Source organism: Sarcophilus harrisii, chromosome 5 (genome assembly GCF_902635505.1).
Source record: "Sarcophilus harrisii chromosome 5, mSarHar1.11, whole genome shotgun sequence".
Classification (NCBI taxonomy): domain Eukaryota; kingdom Metazoa; phylum Chordata; class Mammalia; order Dasyuromorphia; family Dasyuridae; genus Sarcophilus; species Sarcophilus harrisii.
The window spans coordinates 135,286,423-135,304,016 of NC_045430.1; the positions used below are offsets into that span (position 1 = coordinate 135,286,423).

At 34.6% G+C, this 17,594-nt stretch overlaps 2 pseudogenes; both read left to right on the forward strand.

Moving 5' to 3' along the window:
- The first annotated feature begins 15,961 nt into the window (after positions 1–15,961).
- Positions 15,962–16,649, forward strand: LOC111721220 (annotated as a pseudogene).
- Positions 16,650–16,653: 4 nt separating this feature from the next.
- On the forward strand, positions 16,654–16,969 carry LOC105750782 (annotated as a pseudogene).
- The last annotated feature ends 625 nt before the right edge of the window (positions 16,970–17,594 follow it).

Consider the following 17,594-nt stretch of genomic DNA (forward strand, 5'->3'; position numbering starts at 1 on the left):
AAGAAGAGACCATTAAAAGCCTCAAAAGAGAGTTAAGAAGATAAATGGGGAAAGGAAAGAGAAGCCTTTAAAGAGAGCAACAACTTCCTGAAATACAATTGGAAAAAAAAAATCTCAGGAAAGTAAGAATTGTGAATTGAAAAAATAAAGAATTTACTAGAAAGTAGGATTTGTGAATTGAAAAGACAAAGAACTCGCAAGAAAGTAGGATCCGTAATTGAAAACAAAGAACCACAAGAAAGTAGGATCTGTGAATTGAAAAAGAAATAATTCACTAAAAAAATTAGTGAAATGGAAAAATTCCACAGACCAAAACAATACATTCAAAAACTCAATTAGACATATACAGAAAGAAGTAAAAAAAGCTATTGAAGAAAATAATTTTTAAAAAATTAGAACTGAACAAATTGAAACTAATGATTCATTGAGACAGCAAGAATCATAAACAAAAAAATGACAAACTGGAAAAACCAGAATTATCTACTCACAAAAACGACAGACTTGGAAAATAGATCTAGGAGAGATAATCTGAGGATTATTGGACTTTCTGAAAACTATGATGAAAAAAGAGCCTGATACTATTTTACAAGAAATCATCAAAGAGAACTGCCCAGATGTTAATAGAATCAGAAGGTAAAATAGGCATTGAAAGAATTCATCGAACACCTCTGAAAGAAACCTAAAAATAAAACCCCAAGGAATATTGGGCAAAATTTCAGAACTATAAGATTAAGGAAAAATTTAAAGCAGCCAAAAAACCATTTAAATACTGAGGTGCCACAATAAGGATCACCCAAGATCCTGGCTGCCTCTACATTAAAGGAAAGAAGGGCCTGGAATATGATATTCGAAAGGCACAAGAACTGAGATGCAGCCAAGAATAAACTCTCAGCTAAAGTTGAGCATTTTCTTCCAGGAAGAAGATGGACATTTAATGAAACAAATGAATTCCATTTGTTTCTGGAAGAAAACCAGAACTAAACAAAAAATTTGATCTCCAACCATAGAACTCAAGAGATGCAGAAAAGGTAAAAATAACTCTTGAGAATTGTATTTCTGTTGTGGATATACAAAAGAATACATGTATAATTTGGATTGAATTGATATAACATAAAAGGGAAGTAGATATGGAAAAGGGATGATGGCAGAATAAGGTGGGAAGGAGGGATTAAAAAGAGGGAAACCACATCCCACAAAGAGGCTAAGGAAACCATCATATCTGGGGAATTAGAGAGGGGAGGAACATTGTGTGAATCTTACCTCATCAGAGTTGGCTCAAAGAAAAATAATTGAATTTGTTTTGAGAAAATTCTCTGCCTATTAAAAAGGGGAGAGGAAAAGGGAAAAGAAAAGAGTAATAAGGGAAGGAAGGGGAAAGACTCAAAGGGGGGAGGGGGATTATAAAGAGGAAAAAGTGGATACAAGAGGGCATAAGTTTAAAGGGGAAAGAGGGTTGGGGAGGCAAGAAAAAGACAATTCGGGGTTATTAGGATGGCAGGAAATACAGATTTAGTAATTCTAAGAAATGTAAATGGGATGAACTCCCAAAAGAGGAGGCAGATAGCAGACTGGATCAAAAGTCAGAACCCTACAATATGTTGTTTACAAGAAACACATCTAAAGCAGGGGGATGATATAGAGTAAAAGTAAAAGGTTGAGCAAAATCTATTATACCAGGTGAAGTCAAAAGAGGGTAGCCACCTATCTCAGATCAAGCAAAAGTAAAATTGATCTAATTAAAAGAGATAAGGAAGGTAACTACATCCTGCTAAAGGGTACATAAACAACGAAGCAATATCAATATTAAACATATATGCACCAAGTGGTATGGCACTCCAACTTCCTAAAGGAGAAGTTAAGAGAGTTAAGACATAACACAAACTGTAATAGTAGGAGATCTCAACCTTGCACTCTCAGAATTAGACAAATCAAACCACAAAACAAATAAGAAAGAAATTAAAGAAGTAAATAGAATATTAGAAAATTTAGGTATATTGGATCTTTGGAGAAAATTGAATGGAGATAGAAGGGAATATATTTCTTCTCAGCAGTTCATGGAACCTATTCAAAATTGACCAATATTAGGACATAAGACCTCAAAATTAAATGCAAGAAAAGAAATAGTAAATGCCTTTTCAGATCATGATGCAATAAAAAACTACATTCAACAAAAAAGTTAGGGGAAATAGACCAAAAAAGTAATTAAAACTAAACAATCTCATCTTAAAAATGATTGGGTGAAGCAGCAAATTATAGATACAATAATAATTTCACTCAAGATAATGACAATGATGAGACATCATACAAAATTTGTGGGATGCAGCCAAAGCGGTAATAAGAGGGAATTTTATATCCTTAGAGGCTTATTGAATAAAACAGAGAAAGAAAAGATTAATGAATTGGCTTGCAAACTAAATAAACTAAAAAGACCAATTAAAACCCCAATCAAATACTAAATTGGAAATTTAAAATTAAAAGTAGAAATTAAAATATTGAAAGTAAAAACTATTGAACTAATTAATAAAACTAAGAGTTGGTTCTATGAAAACCAATAAAATAGATAAGCCTTTGGTAAAATCTGATTAGAAAAAGGAGGGAGGAAAATGAAATTAGTAGTCTTAAAAATGAAAGGGGAACTTTCCACCAATGAAGAGGAAAAGAGAAATAATAAGGATTATTTTGCTCAACTTTATGCCAATAAATTTGATAACCAATGAAATGGATGATACCTCCAAAAATACAGACTTCCCAGACTAACAGAGGAAGAAGTAAATTGTTTGAATAGTCCCATTTCAGAAAAAGAAATAGAACAGGCAATTAAACAACTCCCTAAGAAAAAAATCCCCAGGACCAGATGGATTTACATGTGAATTTTACCAAACATTTAAAGAACAATTGGCCCCAATGCTATATAAATTATTTGATAAAATAGGGAATGAAGGATCCTTCCAATTCCTTCTATGGACACAGACATGGTATGATACCAAACCAGGTAGGCTGAAAACAGAGAAAGAAAAATTATAGACCAATCTCCTAATGAATATTGATGCTGAAATCTTAAATAAGATATTAGCAAAAGACTACAGAAAATCATCTCCAAGATAATACACTATGATCAAGTAGGATTTATACCAGGAAATGCAGGGCTGGTTCAATATTAGGAAACTATCAATATAATTGGCCATGTTAATAACCAAATTAAAAAAACCATATGATCATCTCAATAGATGCAGAAAAAGCATTTGATAAAATCCAACATCCATTCCTATTAAAAACACTTGAAGTATAGGAATAAATGGACCTTTCCTTAAAATAATCAGCAGCATCTATTTAAAACCATCAGTAAGCATCATATGTAATGGAGACAAACTGCAACCATTCCCAATAAGATCTGGAGGAAACAACGTTGCCCACTATCACGTTACTATTTAATATTGTATTAGAAACGCTAGCTATAGCAATAAGAGCTGAGAAAGAGATTAAAGGAATAAGAATAGGCAATGAGAAAGCCAAATTATCACTCTTTGCCGATGACATGATGGTATACTAGAGAACCCTTGAGATTCTGCTAAAAGTTATTAGGAAATAATCCACAACTTTAGCAAAGTTGTTGGTTATAAAATAAACCCACATAAGTCATCAGCATTCTTATATATCACTAACAAAATCCAACAGTCAGAGTTACAAAGAGAAATTCATTTAAGTAACTACTGATAATATAAAATATTTAGGAATCTATCTGCAAGGAAATTCAGAAACTTTATGAGCAAAGTTACAGACCACTTTTCACAAAATTAAGTCTGATCTAACCAATTGAAAAATATTAAAATGCTCTTGGATAGGTGAGCAACATAATAAAGATGACAATATTACCTAAACTAATCTATTTATTTAGAGCTATACCAATCAGACTCCCAAAAACTATTTTAATGACCTAGAAAAAAATAACAACAAAGTTCATATGGAAAACAAAATCAAGAATTTCAAGGGAATTAATGAAAAAATCAAATGATGGGCTAGCTGTACCAGATCTAAAATTATATTATGAGCAGCAGTTACCAAAACTATTTGGTATTGGCTAAGGAATAGATTAGTTGATCAGTGGAATAGATTAGGTTCAAGGGATAAAACAGTCAACAAATATAGCAACCTAGTCTTTGACAAACCCAAAGATCCTAGCTTTTGGGATAAGAACTTACTGTTTGATAAAATTGTGGGAAAATTGGAAACTAATATGGCAGAAACAGGCATTGATCCATACTTAACACCATACACCAAGATAAGGTCAAATAGGTTCAGACCAGCATAAAGAATGAAATTATTAATAAATTAGGAGGAACATAGGATAGTTTACCTCAGACCTGTGAAGGGAAGGTCTTTATGACCAAAGCAGAACTAGAGATCATTACTGATCACAAAATAGAAAATTTCGATTATACCAAACTGAAAAGTTTTTGTACAAAACAAAACTAATGCAGACAAGATTAGAAGGGAAGCAATAAACTGGGAAAATATTTTACAGTCAGTTCTGATAAAGGCCTCATTTCCAAAATATATAGAGAATTAACTCAAATTTATAAAAATCAGCCATTCTCCAATTGAAAAATGGTCAAGGATATGAACAGACAGTTCTCAGATGAAGAAATTGAAACATTTTAGTCATATGAAAAGATGCTCCAAGTCATTATTAATCAGAGAAATGCAAATTAAGACAACTCTTAAGATACACACACACCGTCACGATTGGCTAAGATGACAGGAAAAATAATGATGATTGTTGGAGGGGATGGGAAAACTGGGGACATTGATTCATTGTTGGTGGAGTTGTGAACGAATCCAACCATTTTGGAGAGTAGTTTGGATCTATGCTTAAAAGTTATCAAACTGTATTACCCTTTGATCCAGTGTTACTACTGGATTATATCCCAAAGAGATTATAAAGAAGGGAAAAGGGACCTGTATGTGCACGAATGTTTGTGGCAGCCCTTTTGTAGTGGTTAGAAACTGGAAACTGAATGGATGTCCATCAGTTGAGAATGGCTGAATAAATTGGTATATGAAAATTATGGAATATTACTGTTCTGTAAGAAATGACCAACAGGATGATTTCAGAAAGGCCTGGAGAGACTTACACGAACTGATGCTGAGTGAAATGAGCAGGACCAGGAGATCATTATATACTTACAAAATACTAGATGATGACCAGTTCTGATGGATCAGCCATCCTCAGCAACGAGATCAACCAAATCATTTCTAATGGAGCAGTAATGAACTGAACCAGCTATCCAGAAAAAAAGAACTCTGGAGATGACTAAAACCATTACATTGAATTCCCAATCCTATATTTATGCACAATGCATTTTTGATTTTCTTCACAAGTAATTGTAATAATTCAGAGTCTGATTCTTTTTTGTAACAAAATAATGTTTTGTCATGTATACTTATTGTGTATCTAAGTTATATTTTAATATATTTTAACATTCTACTGGTCATCCTGACATTTAGGGAGGGGGGGGTAAGAGGTGAAAAAATTGAACAAGAGTTTGCAATTGTTAATGCTAAAGTTACCCATGTATATATACTGTAAATAAAGGCATTAAATAAAAAAATAAAATAAAAATAAATAAAAATTTTTTAAATTTGAAAAAAAAAAAAAAAAAAAGAGAGAAATTCCATTTAAAGTAACTACTGATAATATAAAATATTTAGGAATCAACTGCCAAGGGAAAATCAGAAACTTTATGAGCAAAATTACAGACCACTTTTCACACAAATTAAGTCTGATCTAACCAATTGGAAAAATATTAAATGCACTTGGATAGGGTGAGCAAATATAATAAAGATGACAATTTTACCTAAACTAATCTATTTATTTAGCGCTATACCAATCAGACCCCAAAAACTATTTTAATGACCTAGAAAAATAACAAAATTCATATGGAAAAACAAAAGGTCAAGAATTTTAAGGGAATTAATGAAAAAAAAATCAAATGAAGGTGGCTTAGCTGTACCAGATCTAAAATTATATTACAGAGCAGCAGTTACCAAAACTATTTAGTATTGGCTAAGGAATAGATTAGTTGATCAGTGGAATAGGTTAGGTTCAAGGATAAAACAGTCAACAAATATAGCAAACCTAGTCTTTGACAAACCCAAAGACCCCAGCTTTTGGGATAAGAACTACTGTTTGATAAAAATTGCTGGGAAAATTGGAAACTAATATAGAAACTAGGCATTGATCCACACTTAACACGTGCACCAAGATAAGGTCAAAATGGGTTCATGACCTAGGCATAAAGAATGAAATTATTAATAAATTAGAGGAACACAGGATAGTTTACCTCTCAGACCTGTGGCAGGGGAAGGTCTTTAGGACCAAAGAAGAACTAGAGATCATTACTGATCACAAAATAAAAATTTCGATTATACCAAACTGAAAAGTTTTTGTACAAACAAAACTAATGCAGACAAGATTAGAAGGGAAGCAATAAAGTGGGAAAATATTTTATAGTTAAAGGTTCTGATAAGGCCTTATTCCAAAATAATTAAAAGAATTAACTCTAATTGATAAAAAATCAAGCCATTCTCTAATTGAAAAATGGTCAAAGGATATGAACAGACAATTCTCAGATGAAGAAATTGAAACTATTTCTAGTCATATGAAAATATGAAAAGATGCTCCAAGTCATTATTAATCAGAGAAATGCAAATTAAGACAACTCTAAGATACCACTACACACCTGTCAGATTGGCTAAGATGACAGGAAAAAATAATGATGATTATTGGAGGGGATGTGGGAAAACTGGGACATTGATGCATTGTTGGTGGATTTGTGAATGAATCCAACCATTGTGGAGAGTAGTTTGGAACTATGCTCAAAAAGTTATCAAACTATGCATACCCTCTTATCCCGCAGTGTTACTACTGGCTTATATCCCAAAAGATATTATAAAGAAGGGAAAGGGACCTGTATGTATGAAGTTGTGGCAGCCTTTTGTAGTGGTAGAAACTGGAAACTGAATGGATGTCCATCAGTTGAGAATGGCTGAATAATGTGGTATATGAATATTATGGAAATCCAACAGGATGATTTCAGAAAGGCCTGGAGACTTACACGAACTGATGCTGAAATGAAAATGAGCAGGACTAGGAGATCATTATATACTTCAACAACAATACTATATGATGACCAGTTCTGATGGACCTGGCCATCCTCAGCAATGAGATCAACCAAATCATTTCCAATGGAGCAGTAATGAACTGAATTAGCTACACCCCAGAGAAAGAACTCTGGGAGATGACTAAAACCATTACATTGAATTCCAATCCCTATATTTGCCCACATGGATTTTTGATTTCCTTCACAGCTAATTGTACAATAATTCAGAGTCTGATTCTTTTGTACAGCAAAAATAACATTTTGGTCATGTATACTTATTGTGTATCTAATTTATATTTTAATTTACTTAACATCTACTGGTCATCCCTGCCATCTGGGGAGGTGGTGGGGGGTAAGAGGTGAAAAATTGGAACAAGAGGTTTGGCAATTGTTAATGCTGTAAAGTTACCCATGCATATATCTTGTAAATAAAAGGCTATTAAAAAAAAAAAAAAAAGGAAAAAAAAAAAGAAAATAAGTTCCCTGTTCGTCTATTAACAATACTCACCCAATTTCCTGTTCATCGGAGACTTCTTCAGTCCTTGGTTCCCACCGTTGGGCGCCAAATGTGAAGATCACGTATTTTAAAATCAGCAGGAGTTAGGAATTCAGGTTAGGGGAAAATCGCCAGTCTTTATTCTCAGTGAAGAAGGATCAGAGGTGGAAGATAATTGGCGATAGCAATGTGTGCAGCTGAGTCAAGAAGCTAGCTGGATCAGCAGCCACACGATCAGCAGCTAGGAGAAAGTAACCCAGGCCCAATCTCTCCCAGCTTCTCTTTCTGTTCCCCTCTCTGCCTCTACCCACCAAAATTGTCATTTCCTGTACAACACATCAGGACTTGCACAGAGAGTGGACAGGGACCATTCTTTATCCAATCATGTATATAGTATAGTCCAATTACTATTTAGCCTCATGTACTTGGGACCTCAGTGCATCAACTCAAACCTCAGCCCATTATAACTATCCTTTTCCAAATTACCCCCTGCCTAAATATAAAAGTTCTCATCACCCTTGCAATCCTATCCACCCTTGCAGGTGTCTGAGGGGGTCTCAATCAAACCCACCCACTAAAAATTCTAGCCTACTCCTCCATTGCCCACATAGGCTGAATAGTAATCATCGTACAAATTAACCCCACCCTAACCATCCTAACCCTTACTATTTATATCATAGCCACTCTAACCATATTCCTAAACCTCAACCTATCAAACACCACCAAAATCAAATCCCTAGGGGGCCTATGAAATCAATCAGCCCCAGCAACCATCATCATCCTTCTCACACTCCTATCCCTAGGAGGCCTACCACCTCTCCCCAGCTTTATACCCAAGTGACTTATTTTACAAGGACTACTTAACAATGGCAATATCATGATGGCCACAACAATAGCTCTTTCAGCCCTACTAAACCTATTTTTCTATATACGAATCATCTATGCATCTAGCCTTACCATATTTCCATCTACCAATAACTTCAAAATATAATGATACAGTAGTTCAACACAAACTACCACACTAATTCCAACAGCTACAGTCATCTTAGCAGGGCTGAGACCCAATTAATAATGACCATCTTAGACATGTGCTTTATATTTCCAAGTATAAAACATAAACAGTTTATCTTAATTGAGTCCCTTAAAATTAGTATTTGATGTTGGCCCCTATATGTCAAATTTTCTATTGAGTTCAGGTTTCTTTGCAACAAAATCCTGAAAATCTGATACTCCATTGAATATCCCCCTACCCCCACCCCCATTCAATATTATACTTAATTTTCCTGGAAATAATGTTTTTGGTCACAAACTAGATTTAAAAATTTTTGATATATAGTATACCAGGACCTGAAGTCTTTCATTGCAGCCACTGATAAATCCTGTGCAATTCTTATTGTAGTTCTGGCATATTTGATTTTTTTATTGTCACTGTTGTTTCTTGCAAAATGTTCCCTTTGATCTGGGGGCATGGTGGGGTTGGGTTGACATTTACCTATCATGTTACTAGATATTTTCCTTGTAGAATCTTTTTTCATGGTGATTGGTGGAATTTTCTTTTTTTCCTATTTCTACTTCCCCTTCGTATTCAGTTTCTCTGGGTTAAATTTTATTTGATGGCTTTTTTGTATTTTTTCTTTTTCTTTTTTGATCATAGTTTTCAGTATTCCAACTTCAGTTAGCCCAATCTCTTCTTGAGCTATTCTCAGGTTTGTTGTTTCTCTTATGAGATATCTCACATTTTTATTCTTTTTTAATTCTTTAGATTTTGTTTTATTATTTCTTAGTTTATTATAATTCACTGTCTTCCCCTTGTCCAATTCTAATTTTCAAAGAGTCATTTTGTTCCTTAAGACTCTGGATCTTCTTTTCTAATTAGTTGACATTCTTTTCATGTTTCTTTTCTTGCTTTTCTTGAATTGTTCTATTTTTCCCCCTTTTCTGTCTCATTTGGTTTTTAAAGTCTTTTTTTTAAACTTCTTTTGTGATTTTTTTTTTTGGCAGGTAATCATGTAACATTATTCTTTAGGTTATGAGAGGCTTTTTTTTTTCCTTTTACTTCAGTATCTTTCTCTAGAGAAGAACCCATTTCTTTCCTATTCCCATAGTAAGTTTCTATAGTTGTGTTCTTTTGCTTTTGAATGATTATTATTTATTTTTAATAACATCTTGTTAGTGTAATCACCTCTAATCCTGGGGTGTGTGGGAGGATGGGGAGAAGCATGGTGCCTCTGACTGTAGACCTTCCTTCAGTTCTTCCTACTAATCTGAAATCCCACAAGAATTCCACCTTTCTATGTGTTCCTGCAGCCTATTGCTTCTCTGCCCTACTACTTCTGCATTCATCAGGCATTCATCAGCATCTTTCCCTTCCAGGGAACTGTGTCACCTGCACAGCTGGGTCTAGATTTCCTCAATCTTCCCAGACTCAGACTCTCAATTTCCCATACTAACTAAGCCCAGTTAGCTTCAGGTCTCTCCTTTTTAAGTGAAGTTAACATGAGGTATTTACACTTTACACAGGTCAAACCTCCATTCTCATTCTTTCCTATAAACTTTAGTGGTTGTTCCAGGAGGATCTCTGTTCTGCTCCAAATCTTATTTGTTATTTACTGATCTAGTCAACCTGAGGCACAATTTTGTTTTGTTTGTAGGGGAAGTTAGAAAAGCTTGGAATTGTCTAATCTATTCTTCCATCTTCCAGAATCCTCTCTGCTACTACTTTTAATAGAATGGTAACAAAAACTGCATTCTGAAAATTTGTAATAGCCCCCCAAATTCTAAATAACTTTTAAGTATTTGTGGGAATATTAAATTCTGAGTCAAGCTAAGTACACCATCATCTCAGATCATGCCATAAAGACTGTATTTTTTTCAGGAAAGGATAATCTTGCTGGAGTGACATGCCTTCCTGGGTTCCCCAATCTTTGATCCAAATACTTTTTTCTCTTTATACACTTTTTTCTATCCATATTACATAAATCATCCAGGAATAGGGGAAATGAAAGATGGGTAGTATGTCAGGGACTGATGCTTTGGGAGGTCTGATATCCCATGTTACCCTCAGGAAAAGGAGAAGGACACTTTTCAACAACTGGCTAAAACAAAGACCACCAGATTTGAAATCAGAATATTTTAATGTTAGTTCTAATTCTGACACAATTTTTTTCTCAGTAATTTGAGGGAGTGGAAAAACATCATTCCTAAGTTTCCAGGCCAGTCTAACAGTTCATCTTTGAAATTGAACTCCAATTCGAATTGTATTTCAAGTCCAATTTCAGTAAGGAGTGAATGAACTTTTCTTTGTCTTCTCTGGAGCTTTAGATGCCCTTTTAAAAAGGAAGGAGTTTGACTGACTCCTAAGGAGTCGCTCCAACTTCAGCTTGACATTTTTATTTCAGTCAATGTCTGGTGTGGGTGGAGATCAATGAGCATCAAGCCTTCCTTTTATTCTTCTCTTTGAAAATGTAAACAAAAATCTATTTACTTTGAGGGTTACTACCCAAGTCTTCACAAACTTGTGAATATAAGAAATAAGGCTTTTTTTTTCAGGTTAAATAAGAAACAAATGATGCTGAAACCTAATTTTTAAGAGTAATTAATTAACACATAAAGTTGTATTTACTTATTTTTATTTTGAAAGCTTGAAATTCCAACATTCTCCTATTGTAATTTTTATGTTTTATTTCTCTCCTTAACAGTGCTAGAATTTCTTGCTATTGTTTCCATGATCTCTAGATAAACCAATTGAGTGGTTTTGCTGAATTGTTTTTTTATTCCCCTAAATATGAAATTCATTAATTGTGCTATGGATTCCCCTCCTGTCTTTATAAGTCACACTCTTGGTATTTCTGCTTAGAGATTACACTTATACCTAGGCTTTTGTATCTTAGTCTTTGAGGCAACTATGGTGTACACTAGAAAGACCTAAATTCAGTTCTAACTTCATATATTGACTGGTTGTGTGATGCTGAACAAGTAATTTAATCTATGTTTGCCAAATTCTTCAATGAAGTTACTAAAAGCATCTATTGCACAAGATTGAGTATTATAGTGCCTGAGCAAAAGCAGATGTTTAATAACTGTGAATTTCCTTCTGCTTAAAAGAAAGAAAGGAAGGGCTCTAGAGCAGTGACTAGATCTCATCTGACACATCTATGGTAGAAAATTTTGATCCATTGATTTTTGGCCTCTTGGCTATTCTATTAATATGACACTCCATCTCTCAACTCTAGGCATCTCCAACTCTAGCTGCCTAAATTGAATTACATTTGATTTTGAGAGGTTTTTTGAACAACTACATGGTCAATTTTTGTATAAATTCCATGTACCACTAAAAAAAAAGTATATTCCTTTCTGTCTTCATTTATTTTTCTCCAAAGGTCTATCATACCTAACTTTTCTAAAATTCTATTTACTTCCTTAACTTCTTTCTTATTTATTTTGTGATTTGATTTATCTAGTTCTGAGAGAGCAAAATTGAGATTCTCCACTACTATAGTTTTGCTGCCTAATTCTTGTTGCAGCTCTCTTAACTTTGCCTCAAGGAATTTGGATCCTCTTTCACTTAGTGGATATATGTTTTGTATTGATTGAAGTATTACTTCAATATCAATGGTACTCTTTAGCAAAATGTACTTTTCTTTCTTATCTCTTTTAATTAGATTTATTTTTGCTTTTGCTTGATGTAAGATCAGAGTTGCTCTGTCAGATTAGCTAAGATGACAGGAAAAAATAATGATGGATGTTGGAGGGGATGCAGGAAAACTGGGACAATGATGCATTGTTGGTAGAGTTGTGAATGAATCCAACCATTCTGGAGAGCAATTTGGAATTATGCCCAAAAAGTTATCAAACTGTGCATACCCTTTGATCCAGCAGTGTTACTCCTGGGCTTATATCCCAAAGATGTACTAAAGAAGGGAAAAGGACCTGTATGTGCCAAAATGTTTGTGGCAGCCCTGTTTGTAGTGGCTAGAAACTGGAAAATGAATGGATGCCCATCAATTGGAGAATGGTTGGGTAAATTGTGGCATATGAATGTTATGGAATATTATTGTGTACAGGTACCTAAAGCTTCATGCTGCCCTGAGGCTGCTAACTTCTTTCCCCAGCTAGGTGAGCAAGGCCAACTCCCACATTATTCTGGGGCTCAGGGTCTCACTATTTGCCTTTTATCATTGCATTGGTGATCTCACAGATAGTCTCCTGATTCATTGACTTCTGAACCAGGATAGAATGCCAATTCTGTTGTGCTTTGGTTAAGAGCCTCCTGATAGATTCTCCAGGTGGGTGAACACCACATTGTCCTGAATCCCTGTGCTGAGCCTGCATTTGACAGCCTTCCTCACCCTGCCCCACTCCATGCCCAATTGAAACAGACCTTTTTTGAAGTTCTTCCAAAATATCTTCTGCTGGAAATTTGTTACACTTCAAATATTTGTGGGTTCTGTCACTCCAAAACCAGTTCAGTAACTTGATCTTGAGTTGATCTGAGGGAAGCCAGAAAGAGCTCAGATAAAGACTTGTCTACTCTTCACCATCTTGACTTTGCCCCTCTAGATTGCAACTTCTTTGAAGGCAGGGATTATGTTTCATCTTCTTTTTTGTATCTCAAGCACTTAGTTCAGTGACTGATATGCAGTAGTTACTTAATAAATGTATATTGATTGATTGACATATTGCCAGTAAAGTGCTTAGTACAGTACCTAATAAATAGTAAACTCTTAATAAATGTTCTCTAATTTTTTCCCCTTGAGTCTTTTGACTAAATAAAATACTGGAACATAGGGTCCATTTAGTACATCTTAATGAAGTTTCTACATCAAAGTATCAAGGAGATAGAAGTGAGAAAGAAATGCCCTGGGACTTTCTAGTGAATGATGCTGGTATATTCTGCACTATCCAGTTGAGACTGTCCAGGGTCTTAATTAAGCAAACTCTTATTTGATGGTTATAAAACGAAAAAGGAAAGAAAGAAAAGGCTAAACTACAGGCTATGTTAGAAACCAGGAAATGGATACAAGAAGCAGAAATAATGGCAGAAAACTCTGGCTTTCTATATCTTTGTTTAATACTTGAGAAGAGGAAAGGGAGAACCAAGAATCTGTCATTTTATCAAGAGCTATAGTTAAGGCAGGGGAAATGGCTTCCATAACATAGTGGGGACTAGACAGGGTCTGACCACTTCAACCAAGAGTTCGGGAAGTAGCTTAAGACATGTTTATTCTCTCCCCTGCAAAGATACTTAAAGCACAAAAGATATAATACATAAAATAGTTATAGTTATTTAGTTAGTACTTCAAAATTCCTAATATATTCCCCCAGGAAATTAATACTTAAACCATGAAACATTTTTGAGTCTACTAAACCGTTCTTTAACTTTCACATCAGAACCATAATGTTCTAAATTCACTTAATATCACCTGGTTGGTATTCTTAGAGGACCACATGATATGGACCTTGAATAAAGTGAAACATTTGTTCATTTAAAAAAAAATCAACTTCCTTGTAGAATACATTAGGAGAAATAGACCCTACTATTGCTATGTACAAAAATAGCTTTGATATTTTAAGCATCTATAAATATTATTTTGAGGGTTTTTGTGTTTTAATTATTAGAAAATATATACATCTGGATTGTTTTCCCTTTTGGTTCTGAGTATTTTAAAATACATATGGGGAATTTCGCATCCTCTTTGTGAGTAAGATTGAATAGAGCTTCCACCACCCTGTCTTCTACTTTTACCCTTCTGATCAATGACTGATATAGGCCCCTCTTCACCATACTTAAGATGCTCAGTAGATTGTAGTTCAGGTTGAAGATGTCAAATTTGGGAAGTTTGCCTCATGCATATATTCTTCATCTACAATCATGGAAAGCATGATACAGATTCCTATTGTACAAAAAAAATTTCAACTCCTGATGCTGGACATTTTATTGACTACTCTCCATGCCTGGAATTTTCTCTGTCTCTGTCTCCCTGGCTTCCTTTATATCAGATCTAATATCCCATCTTTCTCAAATTCCCTCTTAATGCTTGTTTTTTTCACTCTGATTATCTTCACTTTATGCTGTATATTGCTTGTTTTTATTTAATTTACTTACATGTTATTTTCTCCATTAGAATGTGATCTCTTTAATATTAGGAACTATTTAATGAATTTATTTGTATGAGCAATACATAATTATGTGTGATACATACTAGGCCCCTAGTTGCTGCCTTGATTTGATTTATTGGTAACTATGGACTAAAATGAAGTTGCTGTCATCTGCAATCTCCTCCAACATACCATGATTCTTTCTAATAAAGCCATCATAAAATGTCATCATAAGCCTGTTTATCAATAAGTGCTCATTCTTCCAGATATCTGGCAAGTGTATATAATAGGTCTCACAGCAGAAGAGCAAGGGATGAGGATTAAACATGGAAAAAAAAAAAAAACACATGAGTAGGACAAATCTGAAAGGCAGGAATAAAGACAGAGATGGAGATACGCACACCACACCTATACTCACACATACACACACACACACACACAGAGAAAGAGAGAGAGAGAGAGAGAGAGAGAGAGAGAGAGAGAGAGAAAAGAGTTCATACTCAGAGAAGTATAGTTTTGAATATTTTTTCACTGATTTCCTTAATAAAAATATAATTGAACGTATGGAGACAAAGAACATTCTGACTTTTTAACAATGTTGAAAACTGTTGGAATAAAAAAAAAATGTGAATAAACTTTTGGGAACTTGAAATAAAGTAAATGAAGCAGAGGGGAAGAAACCTAATTTCTATTGTAGAAAGAGAGTTGTTTCTATGGTCCTGAATATCAGCATGGATCTCACTCATGGAAGAAATCATGAGAAAAACTTTGCAAATTTATGACTTTAGAAGACTTCTGTGAGGAAAAGTCCCAGAAAGTGCCTAAACAAAAAAGAAGTAGGAAGTAGAAATTCCCTGTTTAAGGAAACTCAACCTCCTCTAAACAACAGAAATTACTCATCTCTTATCTCTTTAATCAGCTTTCTCCTTTTTATTCCTCATGAGTGGGGGATTCTTTGTTTATATACTTGAGATAAGGACTTGGGAAGGGTAATGGACTTGAAAACTACCTTAGAATTAAATTACAGGAGTGTACTCTTAACACTTGATACTTGCTGCCCTGAGCCTCTGCCCCAACCACTGTCATGTACACATTGGTGCTGATCTGACATGGGGGAAGTGCTTGGAACTTGGAAGTGCATCTCAACAACTGATATTTAGAAGATCTAAGTTCCTCTGGGTACTAGGAAACCAAATGTGGATGTCAAATGAGGGGCCAAGCATTTCTAGATGCTGGTTATAAATTTGATATCTGCTTCACCTTTGATCAGAAGAGAACAATTTGTATCTTTTGGAAAATGCTAGATGTAATCAACCATTGGTTGATTACAACCATGGTTGCTTGTAGTGAGGACTTGGGGAATCAATGAAAAACAGTATGTGATTCTGACAGACCTCAATAAAACAGAGACAGTAGCTAAGCCCTGTGAGGCCCATAAGAAGATCTGACAAAGATCCTTTTATCCCAGTACTTCCCATGCAGACTGACCACTCCTTCTTCAGCAACATCAGCAAGGATTGTTGTTATGTAGGTCTTACTGAAGATAAGCACCTTCCTATGAGATCCTGAAAGACAGGGATTTTCTGGACTCAACCCTTCTTGAATGAGTAAGTCCTCTATCAGATCAATGAATGAAAATGTGTTCTGATTGCAGCCCTTGGCAGTTGCCTTCAAGGAATTGTCAAACATCTTGAAAGTCTTGCTAAAAACGCCATTATGGAACTGAATCTGCCCATTGAAATTCCCATCCTGTATAAGTTGGACAAAAATCTGAAATCTGCTCTTCTGTTTCTCAAATCTTCACCCTTCACTTTCTCTCCTCTCCTTTCCCACCTCTCTCCCTCCTTTCATTTCCCTCTCCCTTTTTCTGCCTTCCCCATTTCCCGAAGCTGTGATGACATGTTTTCCAAGATGGCAAACACCTTACAGGCAAGCTAACAACCAGCAATGAATACTATAAACTTCTGGAAAATATGAACAAATTAACCAGTTTGAAGTATCTAGAAATGTAGATATTGCAATAAACATAAGTAGAAACCTAAAATACTTAAACCAAAAATATCTAGTACTTCAGACTTAACTTTATCAAATTAGGGAAGGTGAGGATTAAGTAGTAGTTCTTAGGCAAGCTGCCTAAAAGTTGAATGCATATTCAAAGAAACTAGAAGCAAAATGACAAGAAGTTAGTAAGTTGATGAAAGCATTTTTAACTTAAAAGTCTTTAAATACAAGAATGTTTCATGAGGGCTGAAATCACTGACATGAAATTTATCAACCTAGCATCACAGCTACAGATCCAAGGAAAATCAGTTCCATTTTTGGTTAGATGCATAACTGGTCATCCCTGGATGTTTTCCTAAAACTGTATCCCTTTCCCCCCATTTTTGTTGTTCACTATAATAAAGGAGTGATATACAATTAAAAAATAAAATTGCCTCATATTATAGATAAGGAAATAGAGGTCCCTAAAAAGTATAACATGTCCAAGCTCTCACATCTAGACAGTGTCAAAGTACTTGCACCTCAGTTTTTAGTATTCAAATCTATTGTTAGTTAATATTGCTCATGCTAGATATCAGAAAACTTATCAGACTTCAAAAAACACACAAAAAGAAGTCATTTTTCAAAGATATCATTCCCCTCCCTTACTTTGAAATCTGTAGATGCTTAGTTCTGAAACTAAATTTGACACGAGAGTCTGGTAGGTAGGGTTTTGTCTGTTTGTTTTTGCTGTTTTGTTTTGTTTTATGTCAATCACTAAGACATTTATATTATGAGTAACTCAGCTTGGTGAATCATCAACTATCTACTGTCCAAGCTGTAATTTCATGAGGATGAAT